Source organism: Mytilus trossulus, chromosome 1, assembly GCF_036588685.1.
Source record: "Mytilus trossulus isolate FHL-02 chromosome 1, PNRI_Mtr1.1.1.hap1, whole genome shotgun sequence".
In the NCBI taxonomy this organism is placed as follows: domain Eukaryota; kingdom Metazoa; phylum Mollusca; class Bivalvia; order Mytilida; family Mytilidae; genus Mytilus; species Mytilus trossulus.
In genome coordinates this window covers 102,001,475-102,024,862 of record NC_086373.1, presented here as the reverse complement: position 1 = coordinate 102,024,862, position 23,388 = coordinate 102,001,475, and positions in this window count along the sequence as shown.

Sequence of the window (23,388 nt, the reverse complement as noted above, 5' to 3'; positions counted from 1 at the left end):
TTTTTAGAATTATTACATTTCCATAGGAGTTTTTTCTTTGAACAATTGTGTGTATGTGGAATATAATTCATGATTAGACCGTAAATGAACGTACATTTTCTTCTAGCTATATGTAACGAAAATTGCTTTTGCATCTTGTTCAAAGTTATCTCTTAATACATGTATATCTGTAAAATAAATCACAACACGACATCTACTCACAACACTAGGGCTGAGTACCATTGTATTCACCTCCAGGTAAACAGTTCATCGGACTTGAACTTTGACCTCTATGCATTTTTAAAAGGCCTATTGTCAATACCGATAATGAATGTCAAAGATCAGATTAGTCGTTTTGATCTGCCACATGGGGAACAATCAATTTTTTATCTGTAAAAAAAAATGAAGACATAGATAATCAAATACATAATGAACTAACTGGCCCGTTGGTTAATCCCTGGTCCCTAAAAAATAGGTAACTGCGAAAACTTTCTTTTCGTATCCCCTAGTTTTGAATAACTAAACACATTTACAATGAAAATCAGTACCTATCCTAATTGTATCATCATTCTGTTTGTTTTGATTTTAGATCTGAAATAATTTTAAAAACGAAATTACTGTACTATTTCTGAAAAACAATTTACCGCGCGTAGCGTCTCGCATGGAAGTTCAGACGGGAATTTTCTACTCAGAGGGGAATATGAAGTTGTTTTAGACGTCACGTGGGATAGTCTCAACAAATTAAATGTTCATTTCGCTAGTTTTAGTCAACGAGAAAAGAGCAACTTCATAGTCCTACAATAAATGTTATTTATTTTTTAGGGCAATTTTGAGAATATTATTTTATAAATTAACGTCAGACGTTAAACTGTCTTAGTGAGGATAATATGACCAGCAATATAACGATTAACTGATAATCGGATTTTCTTTGTATATATAGAGTTCAGCCGCTCGACACATTGTGAAGCTTTTTTTTAATAGGTTCAGAGTGTGGCTGGCGGCTGATATTTTACGATATCAATGTGTAGAAAACCCGATAATCCATACATACCACTTCCGTTTGCAATCAGCCAATCAACTAATAAATGAAGCGGATAATATTTAATTAAACAGATTTTTATTTTGACGCACAAGAAAACTATTTTTTTCATAAATCTAACACGCCAATCTCATATACCATATACATTGCTGCTTTTTACTGCAGAAATGAAGACTCTTGTCATATGGATAATCAGCATTATACCACTCCACCAAGCTTCAGAGCAGACAGTTTGTAAGTTCTAACAAAGATGTACATATAACCGATGTGAATCAATACTTTGATGGTTTACATGTCTTTAATTAATTGATCAGAAACCCTTATATCACTTTTTCGATACCATACCAACTTGTGGCATTTTTATGTACATTATAAGTAAAATAACAAAAATACTGAAAATTTAAATTTGAAAGTCCCTTATCAAATGGCCAAATCAAAAGATCAAACACATCAAACGAATGAAAAACAATTGTCATATTCCTTACTTGGCATTACCTTATGTAGAAAATGTACATATAATACTTAGTATCCATACATATCCATCAGAGGAAGTCGCAACTCGTGTAATATTAAAAGAAGATGTTACATATGTTTCCCCAATACTTAATTCAATTTTATACTGGCATCTTCATCCTCATTTGAAATATCATTATTAGATTTCAATTATCTAAAATTGCATTGATCTAGCTTCCCTGGAACAAAGATTGGCAGGGTTTCGTTTTCAATTGTAATCAGTTGAATATCTTCTTTCAAAGATAATTCCCTATCAAGATATTGCTCAACAAGTTCTAAATGTATACCTATTTTCATAAAAAAACAGCAATTGCTCAATTTAGTACATGTATATTTTTATTTACGGTTTAACAGCTTGCTGTTCGGTTTGAGCCAATGCTCTATGTTAAAGGTCGCACTTTGGCCTATAATTGTTTACTTTTACACATTGTGACTAGGATTGAGTGTGGTCTATTGTCACTCATACCACATCTTCTCAGTTCTATTACCCATTGGCGAGGTTCCTGACATTTGAACATAATATGTCGTCCTTTTGATCTCGATAAGTGGAAAACAAAAAGGGTTCACTTTAACTACAAGCGAACTCGAATGCTTACCCTCTGTTAACTCATAACAATGCGAACCATGTCGAAACCTTTATTTTTTAGCGCTGGATAACATGTTTTAACCCGCCACGTTCTGTTTGTGCCTCTCCTATTTTGTTTATTGTATTTAGTTATTTTTTTTTATTGTTTTCTCGAGTAAATTATTTCACACTTTGTCATTCCCGTGCCTTGTTTAGCTAACTATACGGTATAAGTTTGCTTGCTGTTGACCGTATGGTGAACTATTATAGTTTTTAACATCTTCGAATTTTGTCGATGGTGGATAATTAGATTATTGGCGATCATACCACATCTTTTAATTTTTATATCATACTTTTAAATGTCGATTATTTTGTTAAAGAATGCTTTAAAGGTTTTATCACTCAAATATTATGTTACAGACACCCTTGGCCAAAATTGTTCGGAAGTAACAACGGTGAATCCCGAAGACGAGATTTATGTTTTGTATGAAGGCGGAAGCTTATCCAGCGCTTGTGATACCTTCCAGTTCAAGCATAATTCTACGCTATGTATAACATCTCTGAATCACGACGACCCGGACTGTGCTGTCGAGTTACAATACTACATAAAAACGATAGTAGGATACCAAAGAAGGTACTTAAAGTCAAGAGGTTGATTGATCATTGCAGGTTGAGGTGTATATTACATTTGATTTTTTCGATCTTAAAAAAATCAAAATATTAGTTGAAACAAGAGAATAGATTAAAATGCTCTATCCTTTGAATGATAATTCTCATTGTATAAAATAGAATAGTAGATACAAAGATGTCCCCGCAAAATAATCAATCAATGATTAAGTTTATATGTATTATCTTTTTTCAGGGAGGGAGGCACAGGCACTTGTCTCAGAATAAATTCCTATATACCTTGATATAACACAAGGTACTTACAATGTCACTTGCATTTCAGAAAAATGTCAGGCGGTGACGAACTTATGGTATATGCCGCTTTCTAGGCTGTCATCGTCACTAAAACTTGTTATATCGTAAATGTAAATTAATTTATCTTTACAATGGAGTATAACATGCCTACATTTGTTTTCAGAATCATCCGTTGCAATCCTACCCAAGTATGTCAATTGTAATAATTTTGCCAACCGCTGAAAACTTGGAAATAAACATCTCGCAGTAATTGATCTGTTTTACATAGATATACCTGTACAAACAGTCAATTAAATGATCTGTTTTACAGTGATAGACCGGTACAAACAGTCAATATATTTCCTCCATCTGAGATACATGTATATCTTGTACAAATCGTCCAGATATATTTTTTTTCATCCATCTGTTTTACAGAGATATACCTGTACAAATCGTCCAGATATATTATTTTTCATCCATCTGTTATACAGAGATATACCTATACAAATCGTCCAGATCTATTATATTTCCTCCATTTTTTATACAGAGATATACTTGTACAAATCGTCCAGATCTATTATATTTCCTCCATTTGTTTTACAGAGATATACCTATACAAATCGTCCAGATATATTATATTTCCTCCATCTGTTTTACAGAGATATACCTATACAAACCGTCCAGATCTATTATATTTCCCCCATTTTTTATACAGAGATATACTTGTACAAATCGTCCAGATCTATTATATTTCCTCCATTTGATTTACAGAGATATACCTATACAAATCGTCCAGATATGTTATATTTCATCCATTTGTTATACAGAGATATACCTATACAAACCGTCCAGATCTATTATATTTCATCCATCTGTTTTACAGAGATATACCTGTACAAACCGTCCAGATCTATTATATTTCATCCATCTGTTTTACAGAGATATACCTATACAAATCGTCCAGATATATTATATTTCCTCCATCTGTTTTACAGAGATATACCTGTACAAATCGTCCAGATATATTATATTTCATCCATCTGTTTTACAGAGATATACCTGTACAAACCGTCCAGACATGTTATATTTCATCCATTTGTTTTACAGAGATATACCTATACAAACCGTCCAGATATATTATATTTCATCCATCTGTTTTACAGAGATATACCTGTACAAATCGTCCAGATATATTATATTTCATCCATCTGTTTTACAGAGATATACCTATACAAACCGTCCAGATATATTATATTTCATCCATTTGTTTTACAGAGATATACCTATACAAACCGTCCAGATATATTATTTTTCATTCATCTTTTTTACAGAGATATACCTGTACAAATCGTCCAGATATGTTATATTTCCTCCATTTGTTATACAGAGATATACCTGTACAAATCGTCCAGATATATTATATTTCATCCATTTGTTTTACAGAGATATACCTATACAAACCGTCCAGATATATTATACTTCCTCCATGTGTTATACAGAGAAATACCTGTACAAATCGTCCAGATATGTTATATTTCATCCATTTGTTTTACAGAGATATACCTGTACAAACCGTCCAGATATTTTATATTTCATCCATTTGTTATCCAGAGATATACCTGTACAAATCGTCCAGATATGTTATATTTCCTCCATTTGTTTTACAGAGATATACCTATACAAATCGTCCAGATCTATTATATTTCCTCCATTTGTTATACAGAGATATACTTGTACAAACCGTCCAGATCTATTATATTTCCTCCATTTGCTTTTCAGAGATATACCTATACAAACCGTCCAGATATATTATATTTCATCCATCTGTTTTACAGATATATACCTATACAAACCGTCCAGATCTATTATATTTCATCCATCTGTTTTACAGAGATATACCTGTACAAACCGTCCAGACATGTTATATTTCATCCATTTGTTTTACAGAGATATACCTATACAAACCGTCCAGATATATTATATTTCATCCATCTGTTTTACAGAGATATACCTGTACAAATCGTCCAGATATATTATATTTCATCCATCTGTTTTACAGAGATATACCTATACAAACCGTCCAGATATATTATATTTCATCCATTTGTTTTACAGAGATATACCTATACAAACCGTCCAGATATATTATTTTTCATTCATCTTTTTTACAGAGATATACCTGTACAAATCGTCCAGATATGTTATATTTCCTCCATTTGTTATACAGAGATATACCTGTACAAATCGTCCAGATATATTATATTTCATCCATTTGTTTTACAGAGATATACCTATACAAACCGTCCAGATATATTATTTTTCATTCATCTGTTTTACAGAGATATACCTATACAAACCGTCCAGATATATTATATTTCCTCCATTTTTTATACAGAGATATACTTGTACAAATCGTCCAGATATGTTATATTTCATACATTTTTTTTACAGAGATATACCTGTACAAATCGTCCAGATATGTTATATTTCATCCATCTGGTTTTATACAGATATATACCTGTACAAATCGTCCAGATATGAAATGTTTCATCCATCTGTTTTACAGAGATATACCTGTACAAACCGTCCAGATATATTATACTTCCTCCATGTGTTATACAGAGAAATACCTGTACAAATCGTCCAGATATGTTATATTTCATCCATTTGTTTTACAGAGATATACCTGTACAAACCGTCCAGATATTTTATATTTCATCCATTTGTTATCCAGAGATATACCTGTACAAATCGTCCAGATATGTTATATTTCCTCCATTTGTTTTACAGAGATATACCTATACAAATCGTCCAGATCTATTATATTTCCTCCATTTGTTATACAGAGATATACCTGTACAAATCGTCCAGATATATTATATTTCCTCCATTTGTTTTACAGATATATACCTATACAAACCGTCCAGATATATTATATTTCATCCATCTGTTTTACAGAGATATACCTATACAAACCGTCCAGATATGTTATATTTCATCCATTTGTTTTACAGAGATATACCTGTACAAATCGTCCAGATATATTATATTTCCTCCATTTGTTTTACAGATATATACCTATACAAACCGTCCAGATATATTATATTTCATCCATCTGTTTTACAGAGATATACCTGTACAAATCGTCCAGATATATTATATTTCCTCCATTTGTTTTACAGAGATATACCTGTACAAATCGTCCAGATATATTATATTTCCTCCATTTGTTTTACAGATATATACCTGTACAAATCGTCCAGATATGTTATATTTCATCCATCTGTTTTACAGATATATACCTATACAAACCGTCCAGATATATTATATTTCATCCATCTGTTTTACAGAGATATACCTGTACAAATCGTCCAGATCTATTATATTTCCTCCATTTGTTTTACAGAGATATACCTATACAAATCGTCCAGATCTATTATATTTCCTCCATTTGTTTTACAGATATATACCTATACAAACCGTCCAGATATATTATATTTCCTCCATTTGTTTTACAGAGATATACCTATACAAACCGTCCAGATCTATTATATTTCCTCCATTTGTTTTACAGAGATATACCTATACAAACCGTCCAGATATGTTATATTTCATCCATTTGTTTTACAGATATATACCTATACAAATCGTCCAGATCTATTATATTTCCTCCATTTGTTTTACAGAGATATACCTATACAAACCGTCCAGATCTATTATATTTCCTCCATTTGTTTTACAGAGATATACCTATACAAACCGTCCAGATATGTTATATTTCATCCATTTGTTTTACAGAGATATACCTATACAAATCGTCCAGATATATTATATTTCCTCCATTTGTTTTACAGATATATACCTATACAAATCGTCCAGATCTATTATATTTCCTCCATTTGTTTTACAGATATATACCTATACAAATCGTCCAGATCTATTATATTTCCTCCATTTGTTTTACAGAGATATACCTATACAAACCGTCCAGACATGTTATATTTCCTCCATTTGTTTTACAGAGATATACCTGTACAAATCGTCCAGATATATTATATTTCCTCCATTTGTTTTTCAGAGATATACCTATACAAACCGTCCAGATATGTTATATTTCATCCATTTGTTTTACAGATATATACCTATACAAATCGTCCAGATCTATTATATTTCCTCCATTTGTTTTACAGAGATATACCTGTACAAATCGTCCAAATCTATTATATTTCCTCCATTTGTTTTACAGAGATATACCTGTACAAATCGTCCAGATATATTATATTTCCTCCATTTGTTTTTCAGAGATATACCTATACAAACCGTCCAGATATGTTATATTTCATCCATTTGTTTTACAGATATATACCTATACAAATCGTCCAGATCTATTATATTTCCTCCATTTGTTTTACAGAGATATACCTGTACAAATCGTCCAGATCTATTATATTTCCTCCATTTGTTTTACAGAGATATACCTGTACAAATCGTCCAGATATATTATATTTCCTCCATTTGTTTTTCAGAGATATACCTATACAAACCGTCCAGATATGTTATATTTCATCCATTTGTTTTACAGATATATACTTGTACAAACCGTCCAGATATGTTATATTTCCTCCATCTGTTTTACAGAGATATACCTGTGCAAATCGTCCAGATCTATTATATTTCCTCCATTTGTTTTACAGAGATATACCTGTACAAACCGTCCAGACATGTTATATTTCCTCCATTTGTTTTACAGAGATATACCTATACAAACCGTCCAGACATGTTATATTTCCTCCATTTGTTTTACAGAGATATACCTATACAAACCGTCCAGATATATTATATTTCATCCATCTGTTTTACAGAGATATACCTATACAAACCGTCCAGATATGTTATATTTCATCCATTTGTTTACAGAGATATACCTATACAAACCGTCCAGATATATCATGTTTCATTCATCTGTTTTACAGAGATATACCTGTACAAATGGTCCAGATATATTATGTTTCATCCATCTGTTTTACAGAGATATACCTGTACAAATCGTCCAGATATATTATATTTCCTCCATTTGCTTTTCAGAGATATACCTATACAAACCGTCCAGATATATTATATTTCATCCATCTGTTTTACAGATATATACCTATACAAACCGTCCAGATCTATTATATTTCATCCATCTGTTTTACAGAGATATACCTGTACAAACCGTCCAGACATGTTATATTTCCTCCATTTGTTTTACAGAGATATACCTATACAAATCGTCCAGATATATTATATTTCCTCCATCTGTTTTACAGAGATATACCTATACAAATCGTCCAGATCTATTATATTTCCTCCATTTTTTATACAGAGATATACTTGTACAAACCGTCCAGATCTATTATATTTCCTCCATTTGCTTTTCAGAGATATACCTATACAAACCGTCCAGATATATTATATTTCATCCATCTGTTTTACAGATATATACCTATACAAACCGTCCAAATCTATTATATTTCATCCATCTGTTTTACAGAGATATACCTGTACAAACCGTCCAGACATGTTATATTTCATCCATTTGTTTTACAGAGATATACCTATACAAACCGTCCAGATATATTATATTTCATCCATCTGTTTTACAGAGATATACCTGTACAAATCGTCCAGATATATTATATTTCATCCATCTGTTTTACAGAGATATACCTATACAAACCGTCCAGATATATTATATTTCATCCATTTGTTTTACAGAGATATACCTATACAAACCGTCCAGATATATTATTTTTCATTCATCTTTTTTACAGAGATATACCTGTACAAATCGTCCAGATATGTTATATTTCCTCCATTTGTTATACAGAGATATACCTGTACAAATCGTCCAGATATATTATATTTCATCCATTTGTTTTACAGAGATATACCTATACAAACCGTCCAGATATATTATTTTTCATTCATCTGTTTTACAGAGATATACCTATACAAACCGTCCAGATATATTATATTTCCTCCATTTTTTATACAGAGATATACTTGTACAAATCGTCCAGATATGTTATATTTCATACATTTTTTTTACAGAGATATACCTGTACAAATCGTCCAGATATGTTATATTTCATCCATCTGGTTTTATACAGATATATACCTGTACAAATCGTCCAGATATGAAATGTTTCATCCATCTGTTTTACAGAGATATACCTGTACAAACCGTCCAGATATATTATACTTCCTCCATGTGTTATACAGAGAAATACCTGTACAAATCGTCCAGATATGTTATATTTCATCCATTTGTTTTACAGAGATATACCTGTACAAACCGTCCAGATATTTTATATTTCATCCATTTGTTATCCAGAGATATACCTGTACAAATCGTCCAGATATGTTATATTTCCTCCATTTGTTTTACAGAGATATACCTATACAAATCGTCCAGATCTATTATATTTCCTCCATTTGTTATACAGAGATATACCTGTACAAATCGTCCAGATATATTATATTTCCTCCATTTGTTTTACAGATATATACCTATACAAACCGTCCAGATATATTATATTTCATCCATCTGTTTTACAGAGATATACCTATACAAACCGTCCAGATATGTTATATTTCATCCATTTGTTTTACAGAGATATACCTGTACAAATCGTCCAGATATATTATATTTCCTCCATTTGTTTTACAGATATATACCTATACAAACCGTCCAGATATATTATATTTCATCCATCTGTTTTACAGAGATATACCTGTACAAATCGTCCAGATATATTATATTTCCTCCATTTGTTTTACAGAGATATACCTGTACAAATCGTCCAGATATATTATATTTCCTCCATTTGTTTTACAGATATATACCTGTACAAATCGTCCAGATATGTTATATTTCATCCATCTGTTTTACAGATATATACCTATACAAACCGTCCAGATATATTATATTTCATCCATCTGTTTTACAGAGATATACCTGTACAAATCGTCCAGATCTATTATATTTCCTCCATTTGTTTTACAGAGATATACCTATACAAATCGTCCAGATCTATTATATTTCCTCCATTTGTTTTACAGATATATACCTATACAAACCGTCCAGATATATTATATTTCCTCCATTTGTTTTACAGAGATATACCTATACAAATCGTCCAGATCTATTATATTTCCTCCATTTGTTTTACAGATATATACCTATACAAACCGTCCAGATATATTATATTTCCTCCATTTGTTTTACAGAGATATACCTATACAAACCGTCCAGATATATTATATTTCCTCCATTTGTTTTACAGATATATACCTATACAAACCGTCCAGATCTATTATATTTCCTCCATTTGTTTTACAGAGATATACCTATACAAACCGTCCAGATATGTTATATTTCATCCATTTGTTTTACAGATATATACCTATATAAATCGTCCAGATCTATTATATTTCCTCCATTTGTTTTACAGAGATATACCTATACAAACCGTCCAGATCTATTATATTTCCTCCATTTGTTTTACAGAGATATACCTATACAAACCGTCCAGATATGTTATATTTCATCCATTTGTTTTACAGAGATATACCTATACAAATCGTCCAGATATATTATATTTCCTCCATTTGTTTTACAGATATATACCTATACAAATCGTCCAGATCTATTATATTTCCTCCATTTGTTTTACAGATATATACCTATACAAATCGTCCAGATCTATTATATTTCCTCCATTTGTTTTACAGAGATATACCTATACAAACCGTCCAGACATGTTATATTTCCTCCATTTGTTTTACAGAGATATACCTGTACAAATCGTCCAGATACATTATATTTCCTCCATTTGTTTTTCAGAGATATACCTATACAAACCGTCCAGATATGTTATATTTCATCCATTTGTTTTACAGATATATACCTATACAAATCGTCCAGATCTATTATATTTCCTCCATTTGTTTTACAGAGATATACCTGTACAAATCGTCCAGATCTATTATATTTCCTCCATTTGTTTTACAGAGATATACCTGTACAAATCGTCCAGATATATTATATTTCCTCCATTTGTTTTTCAGAGATATACCTATACAAACCGTCCAGATATGTTATATTTCATCCATTTGTTTTACAGATATATACCTATACAAATCGTCCAGATCTATTATATTTCCTCCATTTGTTTTACAGAGATATACCTGTACAAATCGTCCAGATCTATTATATTTCCTCCATTTGTTTTACAGAGATATACCTATACAAATCGTCCAGATCTATTATATTTCCTCCATTTGTTTTTCAGAGATATACCTATACAAACCGTCCAGATATGTTATATTTCATCCATTTGTTTTACAGATATATACTTGTACAAACCGTCCAGATATGTTATATTTCCTCCATCTGTTTTACAGAGATATACCTGTGCAAATCGTCCAGATCTATTATATTTCCTCCATTTGTTTTACAGAGATATACCTGTACAAACCGTCCAGACATGTTATATTTCCTCCATTTGTTTTACAGAGATATACCTATACAAACCGTCCAGACATGTTATATTTCCTCCATTTGTTTTACAGAGATATACCTATACAAACCGTCCAGATATATTATATTTCATCCATCTGTTTTACAGAGATATACCTATACAAACCGTCCAGATATGTTATATTTCATCCATTTGTTTACAGAGATATACCTATACAAACCGTCCAGATATATCATGTTTCATTCATCTGTTTTACAGAGATATACCTGTACAAATGGTCCAGATATATTATGTTTCATCCATCTGTTTTACAGAGATATACCTGTACAAATCGTCCAGATATATTATATTTCCTCCATTTGCTTTTCAGAGATATACCTATACAAACCGTCCAGATATATTATATTTCATCCATCTGTTTTACAGATATATACCTATACAAACCGTCCAGATCTATTATATTTCATCCATCTGTTTTACAGAGATATACCTGTACAAACCTTCCAGACATGTTATATTTCATCCATTTGTTTTACAGAGATATACCTATACAAACCGTCCAGATAAATTATGTTTCATTCATCTGTTTTACAGAAATATACCTATACAAACCGTCCAGATATATTATATTTCCTCCATTTTTTATACAGAGATATACCTGTACAAACCGTCCAGATATATTATGTTTTATCCATTTGTTTTACAGAGATATACCTGTACAAATCGTCCAGATATGTTATATTTCCTCCATTTGTTATACAGAGATATACCTGTACAAATCGTCCAGATAAATTATATTTCATTCATTTGTTTTACAGAGATATACCTATACAAACCGTCCAGATATATTATTTTTCATTCATCTGTTTTACAGAGATATACCTATACAAACCGTCCAGATATATTATATTTCATCCATCTGTTTTACAGAGATATACCTATACAAACCGTACAGATCTATTATATTTCATCCATCTGTTTTACAAAGATATACCTGCACAAATCGTCCAGACATGTTATGTTTCATTCATTTGTTTTACAGAGACATATCTATACAAACCGTCCAGATATATTATATTTCATCCATCTGTTTTACAGAGATATACCTATACAAACCGTCCAGATATGTTATATTTCATCCATTTGTTTACAGAGATATACCTATACAAACCGTCCAGATATATCATGTTTCATTCATCTGTTTTACAGAGATATACCTGTACAAATGGTCCAGATATATTATGTTTCATTCATATGTTTTACAGAGATATACCTGTACAAATCGTCCAGATATATTATGTTTCATCCATTTGTTTTACAGAGACATATCTATACAAACCGTCCAGATATATTATATTTCATCCATCTGTTTTACAGAGATATACCTATCCAAACCGTCCAGATCTATTATATTTCCTCCATTTTTTATACAGAGATATACCTGTACAAACCGTCCAGATATATTATGTTTCATCCATTTGTTTTACAGAGATATACCTGTACAAATCGTCCAGATATGTTATATTTCATCCATTTGTTTTACAGAGATATACCTGTACAAATCGTCCAGATATGTTATATTTCATCCATCTGTTTTTTTACAGATATATACCTGTACAAATCGTCCAGATATGTTATATTTCATCCATTTGTTTTACAGAGATATACCTGTACAAACCGTCCAGATATTTAATATTTCATCCATTTGTTATACAGAGATAAAGCCTGTACAAATCGTCCAGATATATTATATTTCATCCATCTGTTTTACAGAGATATACCTGTACAAATCGTCCAGATATATTATATTTTATCCATTTGTTATACAGAGATATACCTATACAAACCGTCCAGATATATTATATTTCATCCATTTGTTTTACAGAGATATACCTATACAAACCGTCCAGATATATTATTTTTCATTCATCTGTTTTACAGAGATATACCTGTACAAATCGTCCAGATATATTATATTTCCTCCATTTGTTATTCAGAGATATATCTGTACAAATCGTCCAAATATGTTATATTTCATCCATTTGTTTTACAGAGATATACCTGTACAAATCGTCCAGATATGTTATATTTCATCCATCTGTTTTTATACAGATATATACCTGTACAAATCGTCCAGATATGATATGTTTCATCCATCTGTTTTACAGAGATATACCTGTACAAACCGTCCAGATATATTATACTTCCTCCATGTGTTATACAGAGAAATACCTGTAGAAATCGTCCAGATATGTTATATTTCATCCATTTGTTTTACAGAGATATACCTGTACAAACCGTCCAGATATTTTATATTTCATCCATTTGTTATACAGAGATATACCTGTACAAATCGTCCAGATATATTATATTTCATCCATCTGTTTTACAGAGATATACCTGTACAAATCGTCCAGATATATTATATTTTATCCATTTGTTATACAGAGATATACCTATACAAACCGTCCAGATATATTATATTTCATCCATTTGTTTTACAGAGATATACCTATACAAACCGTCCAGATATATTATTTTCATTCATCTGTTTTACAGAGATATACCTGTACAAATCGTCCAGATATGTTATATTTCCTCCATTTGTTATACAGATATATCTGTACAAATCGTCCAGATATGTTATATTTCATCCATTTGTTTTACAGAAATATACCTGTACAAATCGTCCAGATATATTATATTTCATCCATCTGTTTTACAGAGATATACTTGTACAAATCGTCCAGATATGATATGTTTCATCCATCTGTTTTACAGAGATATACCTGTACAAATCGTCCAGATATGTTATATTTCATCCATTTGTTTACAGAGATATACCTATACAAACCGTCCAGATATATTATGTTTCATTCATCTGTTTTACAGAGATATACCTGTACAAATCGTCCAGATATATTATGTTTCATTCATCTGTTTTACAGAGATATACCTGTACAAATCGTCCAGATATATTATGTTTCATCCATTTGTTTTACAGAGACATATCTATACAAACCGTCCAGATATATTATATTTCATCCATCTATTTTACAGAGATATACCTATACAAACCGTCCAGATCTATTATATTTCATCCATCTGTTTTACAGAGATATTCCTGCACAAATCGTCCAGATATGTTATGTTTCATTCATTTGTTTTACAGAGATATACCTGTACAAATCGTCCAGATATATTATATTTCATCCATCTGTTTTACAGAGATATACCTGTACAAATCGTCCAGATATGTTATTTTTCATCCATTTGTTTTACAGAGATTTACCTGTACAAATCGTCCAGATATGTTATTTTTCATCCATTTGTTTTACAGAGATATACCTGTACAAATCGTCCAGATATGTTATATTTCATCCATTTGTTTTACAGAGATATACCTGTACATATCGTCCAGATGAAGACGACTACTGTGTAAAAGAAAGTGAAACAATGTTTTTGAAGTAGACATCTTTATCTTACAATAGACAGAACGTCACTATCAAGCTAAGAATAAAACTGATAGAGATTGAAGGTAACAATTATATTTGGCATTCACAAAATTAAACAGTGTGCGTAAACTATGGGATAGAAACGTTCAATTCGGAAAGAGTCTCGATTGATTTTAACAGCTATATTAAAAAAACAAAAACAAGCAGAAGTCGGAGAAGGATAGACAACACCACGATCAAAGACCCAGAATGACGTACAGACCAACAACAGTCCGCAAAATACTAAAACTTACTAACATACACTTAAATAAAAATTTCGCAATCATATCACATCTCCTTATTTGTATATAGTAAACACATAGAAATGAATTACCACGAACTTACCAGTGGAAGTACCAGCTTCAATTATAACCCACTAGTGGCACCCATTGCAGTACTCGATTAATTGATAAGTAGAATTCAGTATTATCATCAACAAGGAAAGGGGTCCAGCTTGTGGTTATATAAGACAATGTGCATATTCGATATTCCATATAAAACATCTAAATCAGTTTGACGTGCAAACAACTTCTACGTTTACCACTAGAAAAGCTTGCTTCAGTAGATTTTACAAAGAAAATTATTATAAGATACAAAAGCTCTGTCATATGTTATCCTTAAATGGATAGAAAATACGTTTCGGGGTCATGGATTTTCACAGTTATTAATCGTTTAAAAAAAAAATTCTTATCTTTTTTTCTTTACTTTAACTCATTTTAATTACATTTATACATGCAGAAACTAAATGGTACATATTCGTCATATTGGCTTCTGTGTTCATCTTGGCAGTGATCATCATCGTTGTGCTATGTAAACTTGCAATCTACGGATTAACTCGAAGATCAAGATCAAATGGACGAAAATACAATGCAGGAACAGGTAAGGGATTATGATGGTACTCTGTAATCTGTTGAAACACACATGTCAGATATTCGAGCGTCTGATCGAACTCTGTATACCGAAAGAACATACAGGTAAGGTATTTGGGCGTCTGATCGTACTCTGTATTCCGATAAAACATACAGGTATTTAGGTGTTGGATCGTACTCTGTATTCCGATAGAACATACAGGTAAGATATTTGGCCATACGATCGTACTCTGTATTGAGATAGAACATACAGGTAAGATATTTGGGTGTTTGATTGTACTCTGTATTCCGATAGAACATATAGGTAATGTATTTGACCAAACGATCGTTATCTATAATCCGATAGAACATAAAGATATTTGGGTGTTTGATCGTATTCTCTATACCGATAGATCATACAGGTACGATATTTGGTCGTTTGATCACTCTCTGTATTCAGACAGATCCAGTAGGTGGCATAACAAAGTAGACTTCACCACTAACACAGCATACATGTATTTCAAAGCTTTACCAACATGTTGATATATGTATGATTGCAATTGAGACACTGTGATACTTAACCATAAAAGAATAGACGTGACATAGAATAGTTAGACATTTACCATATGATAGCCATACCACTACTATGTTAAGGTTTGAAATCTCCTACACACCATACGTGAGACTACAAAACCCAAAGAATAAGTCCGTAATATTTAATGAAAAAATAGCATATAAAGAAAAATACTAGGTACAAGAATTCAATGTTTTTTTTTGTGAAATTCAACTAGATAGTTTAAGTGAGTAACAAATCTTATCTGAAAGAAATGTGTACTCCGGCCCCTCCCTATCTCACAAACCAACTTCCATAATATCAAGCTGACTTACCTAAAATCTGTAGAAATAATTTCTTTTAAAGACTATATTTGTTTTAAATTTTATGAGACCGTTGTAGTATACAATACAAACCATAGGTTAAATATATTGCATTTCAAGTGAAATTTATTCTTGAAAGAAGCCCTCCATTTAATCGATTCTCGAAATCATACCAATTATCTCAATGATTGGCATGACGATTTTGAAATAGATTCAACCTTTGGTCTTTTCCGATCGTCAGTTAATTAAACCCAAAACAAAGTTGTCGTTTGGCTATGCAGTATGTTTATATTCGCATCAGGCTACAATGTGGTGGTTAAATACGAACCATCCTGTAGATAGTTGATCACGCTCTTTGTAAGTTAAATTTCTTGCATCAACTCCTTGTCTGAGGACTTTCTTGCCGCCAATCATACCGCTGTTTCCCTTTTTGAACGATTAATTATGCCCCACCTACAATAGTAGAGGGGCATTATGTTTTCTGGTCTGTGGCTCCGTTCGTTCGTTCGTCCGTCCGTTCGCTCGTTCGTTCGTTCGTTCGTCCGCAGGTTAACGTTTTTGGTCAAGGTAGTTTTGATGAAGCTGAAGTCCAATCAACTAGAAACTTAGTACACTTGTTGCTTATGATATGATCTTTCTAATTTTAAAGCCAAATTAGACTTTTGACCCTAATTTCACGGTCAACTGAACATAGAAAATGAAAATGGGAGTTTTAGGTTAAAGATTTTGGTCAAGGTAGTTTTTAATGAAGATGAAGTCCAATCAACTTGAAACCTAGTACACTTGCTGCTTATGATATGATCTTTCTAATTTTAAAGCAAAGTTCGACTTTTGACCCAATTTCACGGTCCATTGAACATGGAAAAGGATAGTGCCAGTGGGACATCCGTGTACTTTGGACACATTCTTGTTAATTGTATATAATTGATTGTTAATATGTTTTGTCCTGAACACGGATCCGACATTTGTCACTGGAAGTTTTATAAACAAGAATCAATCGATCATATCTAATTTTCGACTACGTTTGCTTGTAGTATTGATTGAGGACAGATGGCGCCTTTTAATATATAAATGCCACTCTACATATTAAATGTGTGACCTTGAATTACCTTTAAAGAAGCAATTCACTGAGATCGTATTCAAGCTAACGGCCCTTTATAATGTTGTTCTTTAGATTGGGTTCCATTAAACTTGTTTGAGGTTATTGTTATAAAGTAAATATAGTCACATTATTTTTCTGTATACATATGATGGGTGCATTTTATTGTCATAATTTTTTGTAATAAAATATAAAATGAATAAAAGTAGTACTACCTGTTATGTGTCATCGAGACATCAACTCATGGCCAAAGACAATGAAATAAAGAAATCATTTAAGGACAGAAGTTTCGAAAAATTGACACTTCCCAAGTATATTAACGTGGGGACTAAGTTTACCCTTAATTATTATAAATCTGACAAATACTGACAGAAAAAAAAAGAAGTTCCTAACGTGAATCAGTCACATTTTATTGTTACTAATTTAAACTTGTAATCTTTACAGCACCAGCAAACAACAATATGCCATCAAATGGAGCATACCTAACACAAACATCCGGGCAACAGACAACGAACTTTTCTAATGAACCAACCGTAAATAATCCCTCAAGTACAACAGGGAATTATTCAACACCACAAGATTTTTCTGCTTTTACTTACAATAATCCCGTCTCGTAAAAGTCGTCGTGAAATACAAGAGATTCTTCATGAGAAACATACGACGCTGACTATACATACGACAAGTTTCAAAAAAAAATTGTCGTTAAACGAGTGGCATATTATAACATTATGTATTTACTAAAATCAAACATTGACTTTTCATTGACTGTATTAAAGTTAATAAAATGTCTTTAATTTTCTAATTTTGCATAAAAAGTAAATGAACTTTTGAGTGCACTAATAAGAGTTTGACATCTGTATATGAAAAATACCTCCCTCAAAAGGCTCACTAGTGGCAAGCAAAAATTCCGAAAGGTTTTGCCAAATCAATTCCTGGATAGAAACGTAACGTACAAAGAAACAGTATACTTCGATTGGCTTCCCCTGTACGAGAAACCTTTGGAACAGATTATTTTTTATTATTTATTTTGTTGATGTATTGGGTTTGTTATAGTGCCATTTTTGCTATTTTTACTGTTTGTTAATGCACTTTATCTAATTTGCGAAATTCATAATAACATTAAAATGTAGTAATTGAAAAAATAATCCACCAGCGTCGATATGAAAGAGAGTGATCAATTAAGATAAACCATTGGAATAACTCTAAAATATTTGTTATTGTTCATAGCAATCCTCAATAGTTCCAGTTACCGGTATATACTCTGACATATTCCACATGTCCATTCTCAATTTTACAATAAAATAAACAATAAAATAATGTTTCTTTGTGAGTATGACTTTTTTTTTTGTACTGAAGTCTAGAGTGTAATTTTTTGCTATTTATTGAATATTTTTGGGTTTTATTTAATCAATCACTGTTCAAACTTTTCTGTTACTTGAAGGTTCTTATTCTATGTATTCATTTAAATGTCCGATATTATTTATATGCATTTCTTTAAACAAATGTTTGAACGTTTTTTAACAAAATACTATTTCAACCCTTGATTTTGCTTCTTTGCATGGTTCTTTTGTTTTACAGTTTTTGCTAAATCACTTTCACAGCGCAATCCAATTATCAAGCAACAAAATCTTTCGAATGTTGGTCGGCCGACTGATATCTTTATGTTTTTTATTTGTTCCTTGTGGAGATTATCAGTCAGTAACATTGCAACCATACAGAAGCCTATGTGAGAAAAATTGATAACCTGGTCCTTTATATCTGAAACCCGTGTGCTTGTTTGTTACTAGTAAGTCTTGTACTTTAAAAGACAATTGTAGACTGGTTCTCCTGTCTAGAAAAATGTTCATATAACATATTTAATAGAACATGGTGATTACATAGCTGAATACCAGTCTACCCTTTTTGAACTAAAAAAATTGAAAAAGGACAAGAAAGAGCACTTCGCTTCATTTACCAGGATCCCAACGGCACATATGAAGACTTACTTTTAAAATCAAAAATGCCATCACTTAAAGTAAGACGCCTAAGAACCATGGCAATAGAGGACTTTAGAACACTCAATCATGAAAATCCAGTATACCTCCATGACCTTATAAATATTAAATTTTTCAACCCTGTATACCACCATTCCTCATGTAAAATTGAAAAATCGCCTAAAAGAAATTATCCACAATGCCTTTCAACATAAAAATGGTAGCATACGCTATAAATTTATTACTTTGGGATTTCATAAGGCATATTTCGTTAATAGTGACAATCAAAAAGGTAAAATATGCTACACAGAAGAAGAAGTGGTCAGTATGCTGGAGGTTCTTATCGACAACATATTTGTTGAGTTTGGAGGTAGACTTTTCCAACAAACTTTCGGCATTCCTATGGGAACAAACTGTGCGCTTCTTCTTGCCGACCTATTCTTATTTTCATATGAATCGGAGTTCCTCCAGACACTTGTCAAAAACAAGAGGATCAAAGAAGCCAGATTATTTAATTTCACTTTCATATATATTGATGATGTTCTTTCCATAAACAATCCGAACTTTTCTGATTGGGTTCCATTGATATATCCCCCAGAACTAGAGATTAAAGAAACAACAGACACCGCTTCCTCCGCCTCATTTTTAGACTTATATCTCGAATTTGACTTACACAGTCATCTCAGTACCAGAATCTATGACAAATGAGACGATTTTAATTTTGAAATTATAAATTTCCCCCACCTTAGTAGCAACATACCAACTTCACCTGCATATGGGATATATATTTCCCAACTTATTCGATATTCAAGAGCTTGCAGCTCCTACTCAGACTTTGTAAAACGTCATCAGTGTCTGAGTAGAAAGTTGATGAACCAGGGGTATGTCAAAGAACGTCTCGTCCTTTTTCTAAAAAAGTTCATCGGAAGGTATCAAGACCTTGTTGATAAATATTCCGTATCAACTTCTCAAATAATACACAATGGTCTTGATGTATAGATTCTGCGTACTGATGTTGTTTATCATCTTAACAACACGTTTTACTGTTCTTTCATTTGTCTTTGTTCTATTATTAATATTACTTTTACTGTTGAATGGTTTTATGTGATATCCGTTTGACGTGGCTCGGTACTTATACATCTCGTCAATGTGTGTGTATTGGCTCTCATTTTTTGGTGGTTTGTTTTATATATGCGACTCTTTGTAAATCTTTTGTTCTTATTATGTTACTCTGTACTTTAAAAGATCCCGTCAGTATTATTTTGGTCTATTATATGTCATTATGATATATTTCTATTATGAATTACTATATACGTTGAACCACAAACGTCCAAATCATTCAATCGCGTAGTGGAATCAACTATTTTTTGGATTCTCATAAATTCTACCTATAACTTTTGGACTAGTTTAAATCTCGGTCTATTTCTGTAATTTGTTCTTACATACTTTGGATTTTTTTAACTCTGTATGCTTACATTGCCTATGTAAATTTTAAAACTGTTTGTATGCACATTGAACGACAAATTTATGTGACGTATAAAAAAAAATTATGACGTCAGACACTCAAGTCAATCCATGTGTTCGTAGATAGATGTTTTTGTGTTCTGTTAAATTGTCCCTTTTACAATTGTTATGCGATGATGACTGATGTACCCATATTTTGACTATTTTATTTATTGTGTTTATTTAACGCATCATGTAAATATAACGGAATTTGCTGAGACTGTTATTAAAGAGAGAGGGTTAGCGCTATAGAACCAGGTTTAATCCACCATTTTCTACATTTGAAAATGCCTGTACCAAGTCAGATGTATGACAGTTCATGTCTATTTGTTTTTGATGCGTTTTGTTATTTGATTTTGCCATGTGATTATGAATTTTCCGTATTGATTTTCCTCTGAGTTCAGTATTTTTGTGATTTTACTTTTTAGATTAAGTCATAACAAGTTTTAGTGGGGTTGACAGACGGGACACGAATTTTTTAATGGAATTTCGTCACCGTATGATTATAGTTATCAAAAGTACCAGGATTATAACATTTTTTTGAATCGCGAGTTAAGTACCTTGTGTTATATAAGGGTACATAGGGGGAAAAATTCCGAGACGAGTGCCTGTGACTTGAAAGACTCTTCATAGTCTCTTTAGTTAGAACAGTTAATCTGCCAGTCAGTTAAAAAAATCTCGAGGTATAGGTTTGAACGGTTTGATTATTGTTGTATATGAACACCAGCATACTGAAATAATACCAGTTTGATGACTTCTGGAATTACTTTTCTCATCATTTGTCTGTTTAGTTTTATTTAAAAATAAATCATAAACAATGGTCAAATGCATAATAGACAAGTCATCTTAAACATGTAGATTTTCGTGTGATTCGAGTTATTGTCTCTTAAATAAAAGTATTAAGTAGCATTTTACATCAACAGTTTTGCATGTTAACATTTAAAAAAACTTAATAAAACACATGTTGTAAGTTTCGTATATCTTGTAATCAAAACGATAAATTTATAGATTTAAAAAAAAACAGGTAATACTTGTTACAATCGTTTCAATGTATTTTTTATTTTTTTCTGTCGAACTTTATGGCCTTTTTGAAAATAAATGCTTTTTTCTATTTATTCAATAAAAATATTTTCTCGTATAATCCAAGCACTTTCAAAAATACGATGATTTTAAAATATGTGTACATCGAAACCGCTGTCCAGAAATAATTACTCCATGCAGTCATTATTACACTCTCAAAAATTTTAGTAGATTGAGAAACAAGTTATTGCAACTTATATTAATCCCTTTCCACTTTGCAAGTGCGAGTGCTGCCTTGTAGCGGACTGAATTAGTCTTCTTGTTTTCGAAATATCTAAAAGGTGTCTTTTATTACATGTATGCAGGAAATGTCTCTCTCTCTTAACACGGGTGAGCCATTTATTGTCCCCTTCCGACGGACTATCATCTGTAACTATGTATTAGAACATGGTACCTTGTTTACTTTTCTAAAAATAACCTTGTTTGGGAAATCCCGAAATACAGGTCACGTATTCTGTGCATTATAAAACAATGCACATTCGTTGTTATAAATATTTGAAATCTTCTTCTTATATCAAAATAAATAAAAAATATACATTTATTTCAATTAACTAATATCTTCTTTAATTTTCATGTACCGCAAAAATTATAATGTAGATCCGTAGAAACTCATGTAACAATCCCAAACCCATAGCATTAAATGAAACGGCTTAGTGCTTGTCCTTAATAATGTAAGCCAAAAAAATGCCACATATTGAAATAGATACAAGTGATAAATTATTCATTTACTTATATATAGGCAAGCTATGAAGCAAACCTGACTGTAGAATATTTTCATGTTGCTTTATATAATGCATTTATACATGGCCACAACCACCAATATACCGAGTGTTTCTGCATATATACTCTTACCAAATCCGTGATTGTACTTAAGCATGTTAATCCCTTGAATATAAGTTTGTTTGTATAAGTTTAATTATAATCTTGTTAATGCACGGCATGTACTGATTTACTCATTATGAGATTATTTTATCTAACCAGTTGTTGGTATACA